Source organism: Anomaloglossus baeobatrachus, chromosome 4, assembly GCF_048569485.1.
Source record: "Anomaloglossus baeobatrachus isolate aAnoBae1 chromosome 4, aAnoBae1.hap1, whole genome shotgun sequence".
In the NCBI taxonomy this organism is placed as follows: Eukaryota; Metazoa; Chordata; class Amphibia; order Anura; family Aromobatidae; genus Anomaloglossus; species Anomaloglossus baeobatrachus.
The window spans coordinates 645,428,213-645,445,141 of record NC_134356.1 but is presented as its reverse complement, the minus strand read 5'-3'; positions in this window follow the sequence as shown (position 1 = coordinate 645,445,141).

The window sequence follows — 16,929 nt, the reverse complement described above, 5'->3', positions numbered from 1 at the left end:
GACTGGGTTGGTGATGTCGGGTATCTGATAGACGCCTGACCTCACCAACCCCAGGGCTTGATGCCAGGTGACATTACACATCTGGTATTAACCCCAAATATTACCCCGTTTGCCACCGCACCAGGGCGCGGGATGAGCTGGGGCGAAGCACCAGGATTGGCGCATCTAATGGATGCGCCACTTCTGGGGCGGCTGCGGCCTGCTATTTTTAGGCTGGGGAGATTCCAATAACCATGGACCTCCCTAGTCTGAGAATATCAGGCCCCAGCTGTCTGCTTTACCTTGGCTGGTGATCCAATTTTGGGGGACCCCTACGTGTTTTTTTTTTTAATTATTTATTTAATTTAAAATAACAGCGTGGGGTGCCCTCAGTTTTGGATTACCAGCCAAGGTGAGGTTGCCAGCTGTGGTCTGCAGGCTGCAGCCGTCTGCTTTACCCTAGCTGGCTACAAAACTAGGGGGAACCCTATGTCATTTTTTTTTCATTTTTTTGGCTAAATACAAAGCTAAGCACCCCTTAGTGCCACATGAAAGGTACCAAAGGGTGTTCCACTTTTTCTCCATTTTTTTCTCCACTTTCTCTCCACTTTTTCTCCACTTTTTCTCCATTTTTTTCTCCACTTTTTCTCCACTTTTTCTCCACTTTTTCTCCACTTTTTCTCCACTTTTTCTCCTCTTAATCTCCACTTTTTCTCCTCTTATGCTCCACTTTTTCTCCACTTTTTCTCCACTTTTTCTCCACTTTTTTCTCCACTTTTTCTCCTCTTATGCTCCACTTTTTCTCCACTTTTTCTCCACTTTTTCTCCTCTTATGCTCCACTTTTTCTCCACTTTTTCTCCACGTTCTCTCCACTTTTTTCTCCACTTTTTCTCCTCTTATGCTCCACTTTTTCTCCACTTTTTCTCCACTTTTTCTCCACTTTTTCTCCACTTATGCTCCACTTTTTCTCCACTTTTTCTCCACTTTTTCTCCACTTTTTTCTCCACTTTTTCTCCTCTTATGCTCCACTTTTTCTCCACTTTTTCTCCACTTTTTCTCCTCTTATGCTCCACTTTTTCTCCACTTTTTCTCCACTTTTTCTCCACGTTTTCTCCACTTTTTTCTCCACTTTTTCTCCTCTTATGCTCCACTTTTTCTCCACTTTTTCTCCACTTTTTCTCCACTTTTTCTCCTCTTATGCTCCACTTTTTCTCCACTTTTTCTCCACGTTCTCTCCACTTTTTTCTCCACTTTTTCTCCTCTTATGCTCCACTTTTTCTCCACTTTTTCTCCACTTTTTCTCCACTTTTTCTCCACTTTTTCTCCTCTTATGCTCCACTTTTTCTCCACTTTTTCTTCACTTTTTTCTCCACTTTTTCTCCTCTTATGCTCCACTTTTTCTCCACTTTTTCTCCACTTTTTCTCCACTTTTTCTCCTCTTAATCTCCACTTTTTCTCCTCTTATGCTCCACTTTTTCTCCACTTTTTTCTCCACTTTTTCTCCACTTTTTCTCCTCTTATGCTCCACTTTTTCTCCACTTTTTTCTCCACTTTTTCTCCACTTTTTCTCCTCTTATGCTCCACTTTTTCTCCACTTTTTTCTCCACTTTTTTCTCCACTTTTTCTCCTCTTAATCTCCACTTTTTCTCCACTTTTTCTCCACTTTTTCTCCACTTTTTTGTCCACTTTTTCTCCACTTTTTCTCCTCTTATGTTCCACTTATTCTCCACTTTTTCTCCACTTTTTCTCCACTTTTTCTCCACTTTTTCTCCTCTTATACTCCACTTTTTCTCCACTTTTTCTCCACTTTTTCTCCACTTTTTCTCCACTTTTTCTCCTCTTATGCTCCACTTTTTCTCCACTTTTTCTTCACTTTTTTCTCCACTTTTTCTCCTCTTATGCTCCACTTTTTCTCCACTTTTTCTCCACTTTTTCTCCACTTTTTCTCCTCTTATGCTCCACTTTTTCTCCACTTTTTCTCCACTTTTTCTCCTCTTTTTCTCCACTTTTTCTCCTCTTATGCTCCACTTTTTCTCCACTTTTTCTTCACTTTTTTCTCCACTTTTTCTCCTCTTATGCTCCACTTTTTCTCCACTTTTTCTCCACTTTTTCTCCTCTTAATCTCCACTTTTTCTCCTCTTATGCTCCACTTTTTCTCCACTTTTTTCTCCACTTTTTCTCCACTTTTTCTCCTCTTATGCTCCACTTTTTCTCCACTTTTTTCTCCACTTTTTTCTCCACTTTTTCTCCTCTTAATCTCCACTTTTTCTCCACTTTTTCTCCACTTTTTCTCCACTTTTTCTCCACTTTTTCTCCACTTTTTTCTCCACTTTTTCTCCACTTTTTCTCCTCTTATGTTCCACTTATTCTCCACTTTTTCTCCACTTTTTCTCCACTTTTTCTCCTCTTATGCTCCACTTTTTCTCCACTTTTTCTCCACTTTTTCTCCACTTTTTCTCCTCTTATGCTCCACTTTTTCTCCACTTTTTCTTCACTTTTTTCTCCACTTTTTCTCCTCTTATGCTCCACTTTTTCTCCACTTTTTCTCCACTTTTTCTCCACTTTTTCTCCTCTTAATCTCCACTTTTTCTCCTCTTATGCTCCACTTTTTCTCCACTTTTTTCTCCACTTTTTCTCCACTTTTTCTCCTCTTATGCTCCACTTTTTCTCCACTTTTTTCTCCACTTTTTTCTCCACTTTTTCTCCTCTTAATCTCCACTTTTTCTCCACTTTTTCTCCACTTTTTCTCCACTTTTTCTCCACTTTTTTCTCCACTTTTTCTCCACTTTTTCTCCTCTTATGTTCCACTTATTCTCCACTTTTTCTCCACTTTTTCTCTACTTTTTCTATGGTCGGTCTACCCATTAGCTCTGCCATGCATAGTGTAGCTCTACACCTACTGCACATGTTACTTTATGATTGACATCTCTTTCGTACCAGAGCTGTCTAAGTCTACTCTGACCCCATATTTGTCATTACTATATTGTCCTTGTACTGTATTATGACATTTGTATCATGTGTTTCATTTCTTGCTGTGTTGCAATTTTTTTGCTGCATCCCAATTGTACCTCTACATTGTTCGAGTTTATGTTATTGTTCTCTCACTCTTATGTGATACTGATTATTGTCATTTTTCATGATTACATGCAGATAAGTCCAATCTGACGAAGGCTCAGGCCGAAACGTCATTTGTAACTTGTTTTGGACAAAAACATATATGCTTATGAAAAAAAAATTTTCTTAATACGGACCAATAAAGAGTGATTTTGCATTACTATCCATTGTGACTTACTGACTTAGTCTGGGAGATATAGAGTGCCGAGGTTACTCACTAATTTTATCTATTATTACCTCTGAGCACCTATATACCAGTGAGCAGAGCTTCTTCTACAGTAGTTCTCCTGATTAGGCATGCCCTTACCTCATGAGCAGGGCATTGCAGCTTTGGTAGCAACCATTACGACATGGACTCTGCTGCTGTGGACCCGGGGAGAGTGAGTGCAGATTCATTGCACCCACACTCCTCACATGAAGGGTCCGCACTCCTAGAAAATGGGGGATACGTTCCCTGAGTGTCTCCCCCCCATATTCTAGACGGTCCAGAGTCGTCGTGGGACCCCTTTATTTTTTTTCTTACAATAAATTGGTGAAAGAGGAAATGTTTTGGGGACTGTTTTTTCAAATAAATTTCTTTTGTCGATTTTTTGTTTTTGTTAGTACTGACAGTTTATGATGTTGGGTATCTAATAGACGCCATGACATCACAAACTGCTGGGCTTGATCTCAGGTGACTTTACAGCTAGTATCAACCCGATTTATTACCCCGTTTGCCACTGCACCAGGGCACGGGATGAGCTGGGGTGAAGCGCCAGGATTGGCGCATCTAGTGGATGCGCCACGTCTGGGGTGCCTGCGGCCTGCTATTTTTAGGCTGTGAAGGCCCAATAACTATGGACCTTCCCACCCTGAGAATACCAGACCACAGCTGTCCGCTTTACCTTGGCTGGTGATCCAATTTGGGGGGTCCCCTACTTTTATTGTGTAATTATTAATATTTATAAAATAATTATAAAAAAGAGCCTGAGGGGACCTCCACATTGGATCCCCAACCACGGTAAAGCTGCCAGCTGTGGTTTTCAGGCTACAGCCGTCTGCTTTACCCTAGCTGGCTATCAAAAATGGGGGGACCCAACGTAATTTTTTTTTTTTAACTATTTTTTAAATAGAAAAAATTAATGGGCTTCCCTGTATTTTGATTGCCAACCAAGGTAACGGCAGGCAGATGGGGGTGGCAACCCATAGCTGTCTGCTTTATCTGCGCTGAGAATCAAAAATACCGCGGAGCGCTACGTCATTTTTTTAAAGATTTATTTTTACAGCACTGTGATGTCCAGCAATCAAAATACAGGGAAGCCCATTTTATTTTTAGTTATTTAAATAAATAATTAAAAAAAATATATGTTAGCTCCCACTGCATTTTTTGTATTGCTAGCTAAGGGTAATCCAAGCAGCTACTGGCTGCTAACCCCCACTGCTTGGTGTTACCTTCACTGGCAATGGAAAATCCAGGGAAGCATTTTTTTTTTTTTTTTTTGCCAAAAAGCTACAAAAAAAGGACGTGAGCTTCGCCATATTTTTGTATGCTAGCCAGGTATAGCAGGCAGGTGCTGGAAGAGTTGGATACAGCGCCAGAAGATGGCGCTTCTATGAAAATGCCATTTTCTGAGGTGGCTGCAGACTGCAATTCGCAGCAGTGGGGCCCAGAAAGCTCAGGCCAACCGGTGGTGCGGATTCCAATCCCCAGCTGCCTAGTTGTACCTGGCTGGACACAAAAATGGGGCAAAGCCTACGTCATTTGTTTTCTAATTATTTCATGAAATTCATGAAATAATAAAAAAAGGGCTTCCCTTTATTTTTGGTTCCCAGCCGGGTACAAATAGGCAACTGGGGGTTGGGGGCAGCCGTACCTGCCTGCTGTACCTGGCTAGCATACAAAAATATGGCGAAGCCACATAATTTTTTCAGGGGGCAAAAAACTTCTGCATACAGTCCTGGATGGAGTATGCTGAGCCTTATAGTTCTGCAGCTGCTGTCTGTCTGTATGGAGAAGAGCAGACAGCAGCTGCAGAACTACAAGGCTCAGCATACTCCATCCAGGACTGTATGCAGAAGTTTTTTGCCCACCAAAAAAATGACGTGGGCTTCGCCATATTTTTGTATGCTAGCCAGGTACAGCTGGCAGCCACGGGCTGCCTCCAACCCCCAGTTGCCTATTTGTACCCGGCTGGGAACCAAAAATATAGGGAAGCCCGTTTTTTTTAATTATTTCACTTATTTCATGAAATAATTAAAAAACAAATGACGTGGGCTTCGCCCTATTTTTGTGTCCAGCCGGGTACAACTAGGCAGCTGGGGATTGGAATCCGCAGCACAGGTTAGCCCGAGGTTTGTGGGCGCCTCTGCTGCGGATTTCAGTCCGCAGCCGTCCCAGAAAATGGCGCTCTCATAGAAGCGCCATCATCTGGCGCTGTATCCAACTCTTCCAACAGCCCTGGAGCCGGGTGGCTTGTTGGGTAATCATGAGTTAATACTGGCTTTGTTTTACCAGCCAGTATTAAGCCAGAGATTCTTAATGTCAGGCACGTTTGACCCGGCCATTAAGAATCTCCAATAAAGGGTTAAAAAAAGACACCACACAGAGAAAAAATACTTTAATAGAAATAAATACACAGACACATTAGAGACTCCATCTTTATTACCCCTGTCAGCCCTCCACGATCCTGCTCTTCTGTCTTCTTTCTTTCTAGTGTAGTAGTAGTGACGATTGTAGTGAGGAAGGATGAGATTCACCAGCTCATCACTTGGGGCTGGGGAACCTCCATCCTAACTACAATGCTCACTACAATCGGGAAGCAGCGTGCAGCCTTCACTCCGTGAGTGATCACTGCTGGCTGCTAGCGGTAACGCTGACAGACGCGTTACCATAGCAACGGTGCTCTCGGAGCCGCGGTTAGCGGTGACGTCACCGCTAACTGCGTTGCTATGGCAACGGTGATCTCCGTTAATGACCGGCTGTGTCAGCCGGTCCCTAACGGAACGGGGAGTCGACCGTGTGCTAGAGCATGTCGTCGGTACACGGCGATACACATATGTGCACCGTGTACCGGAGAGATGCACTCGCAGGTCCTACATGACGTGTCATAGTCATGTGACCAGTCTGTAGCCAATGAGATAATAGCCACGTGACTGGTCACATGGCTATTTTGACGTCACGATAGGTCCTGCTTCTCTGCTGGCAGTGCAGGTCACCGGGAGGATTCAGCGATCATCGGATGGAATAGCGGCAGGAGACAGAGTGCAGAAGGGATCGCGAGGACCGGTAAGTGTTATGGCAATGTTTATTAACTGTTTGTGTACATTTATAATGCATTTTTATATGTTTGTGATTGCCTCCCATTATAGCCTATACGTTCGAGTTCGGTTCGTCGAACGTTCGACGAACCGAACTCGAACGGGAGCTCCGTTCGGCGAACCGACCTCGAGCCGAACCGCGACCGGTTCGCTCATCTCTAATCGTCACACTAAACGATGCTCCAGCGATCCCACCAGCAACCTGACCTGGCAGGGATCGCTGGAGGGTCGCTACACGGGTTGCTGGTGAGCTGTCACACAGGCAGATCTCACCAGCAACCAGTGACCAGCCCCCCAGCCAGCAGCACGTGTGGAAGAGATGCTGCGCCTGGTAACTAAGGTAAATATCGGGTAACCAACCTGATATTTACCTTGGTTACCAGTGCACCCCGCTTAGCACTGGCTCCCTGCACTCCTAGCCAGAGTACACATCGGGTTAATTTAACACGATGTGTAGTCTGGCTATGTGTGCAGGGAGCAGGGAGCCAGCACTGACAGCGTGAGAGTGGCGGACGCTGGTAACGAAGGTAAACATCGGGTAACCAAGGAAAGGGCTTCTTGGTTACCCGATGTTGACCGTAGTTACCAGCGTCCTCAGAAGCTGGCTCCTGACCGGCTGACACAGCCGGTCAATAACGGAGATCACTGTTGCCATAGCAATGCGCTTGGTAGCGGTGACGGGGACGTCCCGCTACCAGCACGCAGCGGCACCGGAATCACGTAATCGGAGCAGCGTTGCTATGGCAACCTGTGCCACCGCTTACAGCCGGGAGCCTGTGGTCACTCTCACAGAGTGACTTCTGCACGGAGCACAGCGTCTTCCCCCATGCAGCTGTGCTGTCTGATGGAGCAGATAGAGCTGCATGTGTTGAAGGGGAAAGAAGACAGAAGAGCAGGATCGTGGAGGGCTGAGAGGGGGTAATAAAGATGGAGTCTCTAATGTGTCTGTGTATTTATTTCTATTAAAGTATTTTTTCTCTGTGTGGTGTTTTTTTTTAACCCTTTATTGGAGATTTTTAATGGCTGGGTCAAACGTGCCTGACATTAAGAATCTCTGACTTAATACTAGCTAGTAAAACAAAGCCAGTATTAACTCATGATTACCCAAAAAGCCAACCGGCTTCAGGGCTGTTGGAAGAGTTGGATACAGCGCCAGATGATGGCGCTTCTATGAGAGCGCGATTTTCTGGGGCGGCTGCAGACTGCAATTCGCAGCAGAGGGGCCCAGAAACCTCGGGCTAACCTGTTCTGTGGATTCCAATCCCCAGCTGCCTAGCTGTACCCAGCTGGACAAAAAAATGGGGCAAAGCCTACAGCGTTGTTTTGTTTTTTTAATTATTTCATAAAATTCATGAATTAAGTAAAAAAAGGGCTTCCCTATATTTTTAGTTCCCAGCCGGGTACAAATAGGCAGCTGGGGGTTGGGGGCATCCGTACCTGCCTGCTGTACCTGGCTAGCATACAAAAATATGGCGAAGCTCACGTCCTTTTTTTGTAGTTTTTTGGCAAAAAAAATAAAAATGTTTCCCTGGATTTTCCATTGCCAGTGAAGATAACACCAAGCAAGGGGGTTAGCAGCCAGTAGCTGCTTGGATTACCCTTAGCTAGCAATACAAAAAATGCAGCGGGAGCCCATATATATTTTTTTTTAATTATTTATTTAAATAATTAAAAACAAAAAGGCTTCCCTATATTTTGATTGCCTGACATGACAGTGCTGTAAATATAAATCTTTAAAAAAAAATGACGTAGCGCTCCGCGGTATTTTTGATTCTCAGTGCAAATAAAGCAGACAGCTATGGGTTGCCACCCCCATCTGCCTGGCGTTACCTTGTCTGGCAATCAAAATACAGGGAAGCCCATTAATTTTTTCTATTTAAAAATTAGTTAAAAAAAAAATGACGTTGGGTCCCCCCATTTTTGATAGCCAGCTAGGGTAAAGCAGACGGCTGTAGCCTGAAAACCACAGCTGGCAGCTTTACCGTGGTTGGGGATCCAATGTGGAGGTCACCCCAGGCTCTTTTTTTATAATTATTTTATAAATATTAATAATTACAAAAAAAAGTAGGGTCCCCCCCAAATTGGATCACCAGCCAAGGTAAAGCGGACAGCTGTGGTCTGGTATTCTCAAGGTGGGAAGGTCCATAGTTATTGGGCCTTCACAGCCTAAAAATAGCAGGCCGCAGGCACCCCAGACGTGGCGCATCCACTAGATGCGTCAATCCTGGCACTTCACCCCAGCTCATCCCGTGCCCTGGTGCAGTGGCAAACGGGGTAATAAATGGGGTTGATACTAGCTGTAAAGTCACCTGACATCAAGCCCAGCAGTTTGTGATGTCATGGCGTCTATCAGATACCTGACATCACAAACTGTCAGTACTAACAAAAAAAAAAATCGACAAAAAATGTATTTGAAAAAACACTCCCCAAAACGTTCCCTCTTTCACCAATTTATTGTAAGAAAAAAAATAAGGAGGTCCCACGACGACTCTGGACCATCTAGAATATGGGGGGAAACACTTAGGGAATGCATCCCCCATTTTCTAGGAGTGCAGACCCTCCATGTGAAGAGTGTGGGAGCAATGAATCTGCACCCACTCTCCCCAGGTCCACAGCAGCAGAGTCAATGTCATAACGGTTGCTACCAAAGCTGCAATGCCCTGCTCATGAGGTAAGGGCATGCCTAATCAGGAGAACTATTCTACATTTCCAAATATTGGAATTTGCTGATATTATTGCTATTCCACCCACTATATATTGGGGATAGGATCTTGGAGATGGAATACCCCTTTAAGTCCAGTTATCCAGCTGAATGAATACTAAACAACAGAGCTCGCTATTTAGATGTGTTTTCTTGTTGCGTATAACAGACTCTCATGTTTGGTAGTCGTTCAGCAGGGCAACTATAAAAACAAATACCTCCATTTGGAAATGTAGTATATAGCTCTCTTGATCAACTATGTTCCTTACCTCATCAGCAGGGCATTGCAGTAATAATAATAATTTATTCATTTATATAGCGCTATTAATTCCATAGCGCTTTGCATACATTGGGAACACTGTCCCAATTGGGGCTCACAAACTAAATTCCCTATCTGTATGTCTTTGGAGTGTGGGAGGAAACCAGAGTACCCAGAGAAAACCCACGCAAACACGGGGAGAACATACAACCTCCTTGCAGATGGTGTCCTGGGTGGGTATTGAACCCAGAACCGCAAGACTGCAGTGCTAACCACTGAGCCACCGTGCCACCCATTTAGCTTACAGATGCATAACCACCACTCACTGTGTCTGAACACAGGAAGCTGAGCTGACAGCCGCTCTGTGCATGCGGCAGCGTCTATTGTGAAGGAGAGGGCCGCGGGAGATCAACGCTGCACAGGTACCGTGGGATACCGGGGAACACCGGTGGGGTTATAGGGGGTGACCTGGCAGGGCCTGGGGAGGAGTTTTCTGTTGCATGTGTCATGGCACATGTGACAGAAATCAAAGGAGTAGGGTGAATGCGTCCGGCGCGCTGCAGTGCGCGCGGCCATCTTGAATTTCCTGGAGGGGGTCAAGGGGGGCACTTTGGCAACACCGGGGGATTGGAGGGGAACGGGGAGGAGATTTATCATGTTTGTTCATGCCAGATGGGAGATAAATAATTTTTTACTGTATACCGGTGATCACGTGAGCGGGGACCGGAAAAAACGGCCTAAATCATGATCTTCACGGTCTCAGCTACCCCCTGAAACCCCAGAGATTTTCTGACGCTGGGGGGGCGTTATTCACTTATTTCTGCCTGTTGTTTATAAACAGCAGATCAGAATAAGGCTACATTCACACGACTGATTCATTTTTGCGGTCCCCAAAAAACGGTTCATTTTTTTTTACGGGTGCATCTGTGTGGCATCCGTTTCTGTTCCATATACGGTCCGTATGTCATCCGTGTGCCTTCCGTTTGTTTGCGTACTGCAAAAAAACTGAAGGAGGGAAAATACGTAAATTTACCCAGGATCTGTGATGCCCTGGACCCCCAGGGGTCACAGGTAACAACACACAACACCACACACACCCCCACCCCAGTGAGTCACCAGCAGCCAACAAGTCCTGACCGCCTCCCTCAGGTCTAGCAAGGCACACCAGGTGGGCGGAGCCAGGCGGATAGGCACGCCCTCCGAGGAGTCTGCTGGCCTGAGGCAGGGAAGGACAAGTGAGTCGAGTGGAGAGAGGAGTAGTGAGAGGAGTAAAAGTGGCGAGCTGAGGGTCAGGGGCCTAGGACGGAGCCTAGGACCCCTTAAAATGGTCAGGCAGGCAGACGGTGGTGGCTGTCTGCAGGAGTCCAGTCAGGGACTGAACTGCGGAACCGTAGGGATCGAGAAGAGGGTGGTGACCCTTCGGACCCGAACCGGGAAGCTAACAAGTCAACCGGAGCACCAGGCAGGGTACTCAGACCCTGTTCTAGCCCAGAAGCAACTGGGCTCAGACAAATCTACTGATTGCGGTCTGGACCTCAGGTGTTCATTCCCACCCAAAGTCCCGATAGACGGCAACAGCCCACCGATTCCGGATAAGAGCCACCGCCAAGGGCCAGAGATCCAAAGGGCCATCGGCTGCAGGCAAAAGGGCTCCTCCGGTACCCAAAAGCCGGGGAGCAGACTACCGTTGCTGAAGCATAGGAGTCACTATAGAAAATTTAAAGGTGCAGGAGAAAGGCGACATCACCAACCTCACTGGGGACACACGCAGCCGGCTGCAGGCACCGATCTACACCGAACTTGGTTTACCATTGACTCTGTGTGGTTCAATCGTGAGTACACCAGTGCCATCAGGCACCGCGCTGCAAGCGAGCCCATGCGTCCTGCAACCCCCCGCTCTTGCCACCTGGCCCCGGGACCAACAAACCCCCTACCCACGGAGGGGTCAACACCTAGCTGCGACCCACCACCGATCCCGGATGAGCCCCCGCACCCTCACCACAGCGGTGGTGCCCATCACCTCACCACGACCCGTGGGTCATGTCACGAACTGTTACCGGTCACCATGGCTCCGGCCGTGAAACCAGTCCACCCCAAACCAAACCCCCCCCTTTCCAGAGTGACGTGATCCCCGGTCCGGAGGCGCTCGAGCCACCGACAACCCGAGCCCGGATCAGAGCGACTCGTCGGAGAGCAGCCGAGCCCCCAGGGCGGTACAGATCCATAGCTTCAACCTACATGAGGCGGTCACATGTTCACTCCAGTGTCATTTTCTACTGCTTTTCACAGCGAAGAGCGCTCTGCTGATTTTCTAGTGCTTGTACACTTCATCAGTCTTTTCTGTCATTAAAATGGCAGAAAGACACATAATGTCCCACTCTCCTGCATTTTATAATTTTGCACCCTTTGGTGCCTTTCGTGTGGCACTAAAGGGTGCTTAGCCTTGTATTTAGCCAAAAAAATGAAAAAAAAATGACGTGGGGTTCCCCCTATTTTTGTAGCCAGCTAGGGTAAAGCAGACGGCTGCAGCCTGCAGACCACAGCTGGCAGCTTCACCTTGGCTGGAATCCAAAACTGAGGGCACCCCACGCTGTTATTTTAAATTAAATAAATATTTTATTTAAAAAAAACACGTAGGGGTCCCCCCAAAATTGGATCACCAGCCAAGGTAAAGCAGACAGCTGGGGTCTGATATTCTCTAGACCATGGTTATTGGACTCTCCCCAGCCTAAAAATAGCAGGCCGCAGCCGCCCCAGAAGTAGCGCATCCATTAGATGCGCCAATCCTGGTGCTTCACCCCAGCTCATCCCGTGCCCTGGTGCGGTGGCAAACGGGGTAATATATGGGTTTAATACCAGATGTGTAATGTCACCTGGCATCAAGCCCTGGGGTTAGTGATGTCACGCGTCTATCAGATACCCGACATCACCAACCCAGTCAGTAATAAAAAAAAATAGACGACAAACACATTTTTATTTGAAAAAACACTCCCCAACACATTCCCTCTTTCACCAATTTATTAGAAAGAAAAACAAATCCAACTCTGCTGTAATCCAAGAGGTTCCCATGACGATCCACACTGTCCCAGTCAATGAAAAACAGAATGTTCCCCATTGGCTGGGAGAGCAATGCAGTGAGCTGAGCTAACATCAATAGGTCAGCCCAGGTCACTGCAGGGGATGACAAGTGCTGCTGTCAGCGAGGTACATTACCTGCGCTGATCTCCGGCACTGATGAAAGCACCTGCCACTGACTTCAATGACCTTCACAGCCAAGTATCGCGAGCGGCCCGTGATGTCACCACTAGTCACAGTCTCGGGTCAGAAGCGACAGAAGGTGATGTGACAAGCGGCGGCCATGGAGGACAGTGACAGCGCTGAGGTCGGGAGGGCGGGACTTTATCACCGCAGGTAAGCCGAGCGCGGTAATGTGTGCCGAGTGCGAGGTGGGCTGAGCCTAGCGGGGTAATGTGTGCAGAGTGCCAGGTGGGCGGAGCCTAGCGGGGCCATGTGTGCAGAGTGCCAGGTGGGTGGAGCCTAGCAGGGCCATGTGTGCGGGCGGCGGAGTGTGAAGTGGGTGGAGCCTAGCGGGGCCATGTGGCGCTGAGGACGTCAGTGTCGTGGACTGCATGGCTGGGGACAGGTGAGTGTGTGTGTACATGCCGCGTGCAGGAGAAGGCGGAGCGAGCTGAGCGAGGAAGTGTCGGCTCCCTGCACACGGAACTAGGATAAATATCGGGTTACTAACGAAAGCACTTTGCTTGGATATCCGATGTTTATCTTGGTTACCAGCTTCTGGCAGGCTGCCAGCGATGGCTCCCTGCACACTGTAGCTGTAAAAAGCCCTGCTTTTGCTTATAGAACCGTTCTCGAACGTAACTCGAACTGTCGAGCTTTTAGCAAAAAGCTCGAGTTCTAGTTCGATCTAGAACACCCCCCCAAAATCACTCGAACCGCGAACTGGAGATCCGCGAACCGCGAACCACACCCAACTTTACTAAGTACCCTGTTATTAAGCACTTGCAATTTATTTATTTATAGTCAGGGTATTTTTCATACAATTTTTCTCTTTGTTTTTTTTCTAGTCTTGAGGCTGCCATTCACATGCTTGTAAAGTTGCATGTTTACTGAACATCTGTTACAGCTCAGTTTCTTTTTGTGTTTTTCGTTTGTTTTCTTGCTTTAGTGCAAGATGGGGGTGCAGCCCCCCTTATACTGAGACTGGGCAATCAATTTGCTTCCCACTTTGCTGTGTATTTAATCTGGGACCCAGCTGACCACTTGTTACCATTCACATTGGAGTTTTGATAGACACAAGTCAGGAATAAAAAATGTTTTTAACTTTAGTTGGTTAGGGACTATCCCAGAGGGTACACCGTGACGAAGTGGGACGGCTTCTTACCTTTTTGCAAAAATGTATATACTAAGTACCCTGTTATTAAGCACTTGCAATTTATTTATTTATAGTCAGGGTATTTCTCATACAATTTTTCTCTTTGTTTTTTTTCTAGTCTTGAGGCTGCCATTCACATGCTTGCAATGCTGCATGTTTACTGAACATCTGTTACACCTCAGTTTCTTTTGGTACTTTTCATACATTCCCCCTGTTATACCTTGTGGCTCCCCTGTTGCAAGGAATGACGTGGTCTCCCATTCCTTGCCTGGCACGAGCCCTCCTGCTCAGCAGCGCTGCAGGTCTGGGAGGCTACGCAATGTGCAGGGTATGGCTGTTCAAAGAAGCAGCAAGAGTGTTACACCTCGTGGCTCCCCTGTTGCAAGGAATGAGGTGGTATCCCATTTCCTTGCCTGCTGCAAGCCCTCCTGCTCAGCAGCGCCAAAGGTCTGAGAGACTGTACAATGTGCAGAGGATAGCTGCTCAAGGAAGCAGCAAGAGTTTCGTTATCCCTGCACATTGTGAAACCCTGGATCCCGCCTCTATGTCCCAGAGACGGAAAGATACGCATGTGCACCACTTGGCATGTTTTGATTCGCCCACTGACGTCACACGTCTTGATGACGCGCCGCAAGCCGATTGCTTTGACATCAGTGAGGCCGATGACGTGGTGAACCCTGACTGGCCTAGCTGGGACGTCGTGGACCCTGATTGGGCCAAGTCCGGCTCCGCGTCGCACCCACCTTTGGATGGAGCTGCGCCTCCTTAAAAGCTCCACTTGCCAATATGGCGGCGCACGACCGTTCTCTATTGTTGGATGTCTGGCAGCGTGCTGCTACGCCGCTGTTCAGGCATTTTTGTCTACTTGTGGGCTTTGCCCTTACTGCCCAGGCAGTACCTTGTTTGCAGGCCGTGTTCCTGCCCGCGGTGAGCTCCTCGGGACTCCTTCGGACTCGCCTTATTGTTACAGCACACGTGCGTGGGCACCGCTGTGCTACCCTCGTGCCACGATTCCGTAACTTCCGTTTGGGCACATGTGCGTGGGCACCACTGTGCTTCATCGTGCAACAAGTACACCAAGCTGTGAGCCCTGTTCCATACAACCCTCATGGGTTAGGGCGAGCTGGTGTATGCAGATCGCCTGTGACGTAGCAGACGATCATCAGCAGCAACCCGCTCACTCTTCAACCATAACAGCGGTCCCCTAAACCGCACAGTGGACCTTGACCGGCGGAAGCTGTCTCTATACCATCTTGGCACGCTTCCCCGGGTCCCCCCTGTAACATTACGGTCGCGCCAAAGGTCTGGCTATGGCGGAAGAGTAGCTGCAGTTGCTGCATTATGTGCAGCAGTTGGAGAGTTGGAGTCACGGTTGGCAGCAGTGGAGCAGTCCTCCTCCAATAAGTCTGCTCTGGCGACAGTCGCCACCCAGGCGGCTACTCAGGCTGTGGCTTTGGGCAGAAGCTCACCTCGCCTTGCGCTTCCGGAGCACTTTAGCGGCGATAGCTCCAAGTTCAGTGGTTTTATAAATCAGGTTACCACCTACTTGGAGCTATCTGCAACTCAGTATGTTACTGAGAAGGTGAAGGTAGCCTTCGTCCAGTCCCTGCTCACAGGGAGAGCACTGAAGGGGTCCACGCCGTTATGGGAGCGCGGAGATCGGGTGGTGAATAACCTTGCGGCTTATCTTGGGGCCATGAGAATGGTGTTCCTCGGGCCTCAAGTCACCCACAACTCCGCGCTGCGGCTCCTATGACTTCGGCAGGGGTCCGCTTCGGTCGGGGCCTTTGCTATGCGCTTCAGGACACTCGCCGCAGAGCTGGACTTGCCAGATAAGGTTCTTGTCCCTGTGTTCTGGGAGGGCCTGGCAGGGTTTGTCAAAGACGCACTGGCCACGCGTGAGGTGCCTGCCACCTTGGAGGCCTTGATTCAAGTTGATTCTCACATAGATATCCGCCAGGCGGAGTGGAAGCTTGAGGTCTCTTCGGCACCCAGGTCTACCCGGCCTAAAAGGCGTCTGGCCCCTACCTTCCACCGGACAGGCCTCCCAGCCAGCTCTGTAGACGACTCCGTGGAGTCAATGGAGGTGTCCAAAGCGGCTTCCTCTACCACAGGTCCTCGGTCTTCTGTCATCTGCTTTTCCTGTGGGCAGAGGAGACACATAGCCACCCGATGCCCTAAACCATCGGGAAAAGACAGCGTCTAGTTTCCATCAGAGGGGGCACTCTAGACGCTGCATCTCCCTCTAGGTTGACCATCAGCACCCAGTTGCAGTTCGGCAGTACTGTCTTCTCTGCCCTGGCTTGCTTGGACTCTGGCGCTGATGGCAACTTCATTTCGTCTTCCCTGGCAACTCAGTACTCAGTTCCCTTGGTTCTTTTGTCTAAGCCAGTTAGGATCCGGGTAGTCAACGGGTCCCTGCTTGTAAATCCCATTACCCAGATCACCATCCCTCTCAGAATGGACGTACCACCAGGACACCGTGAGCAGGTGTCCTTCCTGGTGCTTCCTGAGGGGACGGATGAGATCTTACTGGGACTCCCCTGGTTGAGACAGCATGCTCCTATACTCAACTGGGCAACAGGAAAGATCTCGGCCTGGGCAGGGTCTTGTAGAGAACACCTCGTGACCACCGGACCACCCACTACCATTAGCTTGGTTGGTCCCTCGAAGGATAGAGGGGGGTTCGGATTTACTGGCACCTTATGAGGCCTACAGGGACGTCTTCTCCAAGAGGGCCGCAGATACTCTTCCCCCCCACCGGCCATACGATTGCCGAATAGACCTGAAGCCAGGCTCCGAGCCCCCTAGGGGCAGAGTGTATCCTCTCTTTGCCCCAGAGACGGCGGCTATGTTCAAATATATCCAGGACAGCCTGGCGAAAGGTTTTTTTCGCAAGTCTGTATCACCGGCCGGTACGGGGTTATTTTTTTTGCAGAAAAAGGAAGGGGATTTGCGCCCCTGTATTGACTACAGGGGATTAAATGCAATCACGATTAAGAACAAATACCCGTTGCCCCTCATTACGGAGTTGTTTGATTGATTCCGAGGGGCAAAGGTCTTCACGAAGCTGGACCTACGGGGGGCATACAATCTAGTGCAAGTCCAAAAGGCGATGAGTGGAAGGCTGCCTTCAACACCAGGGATGGTCACTACAAGTATCTCATAATGCCCTTCGGACTCTG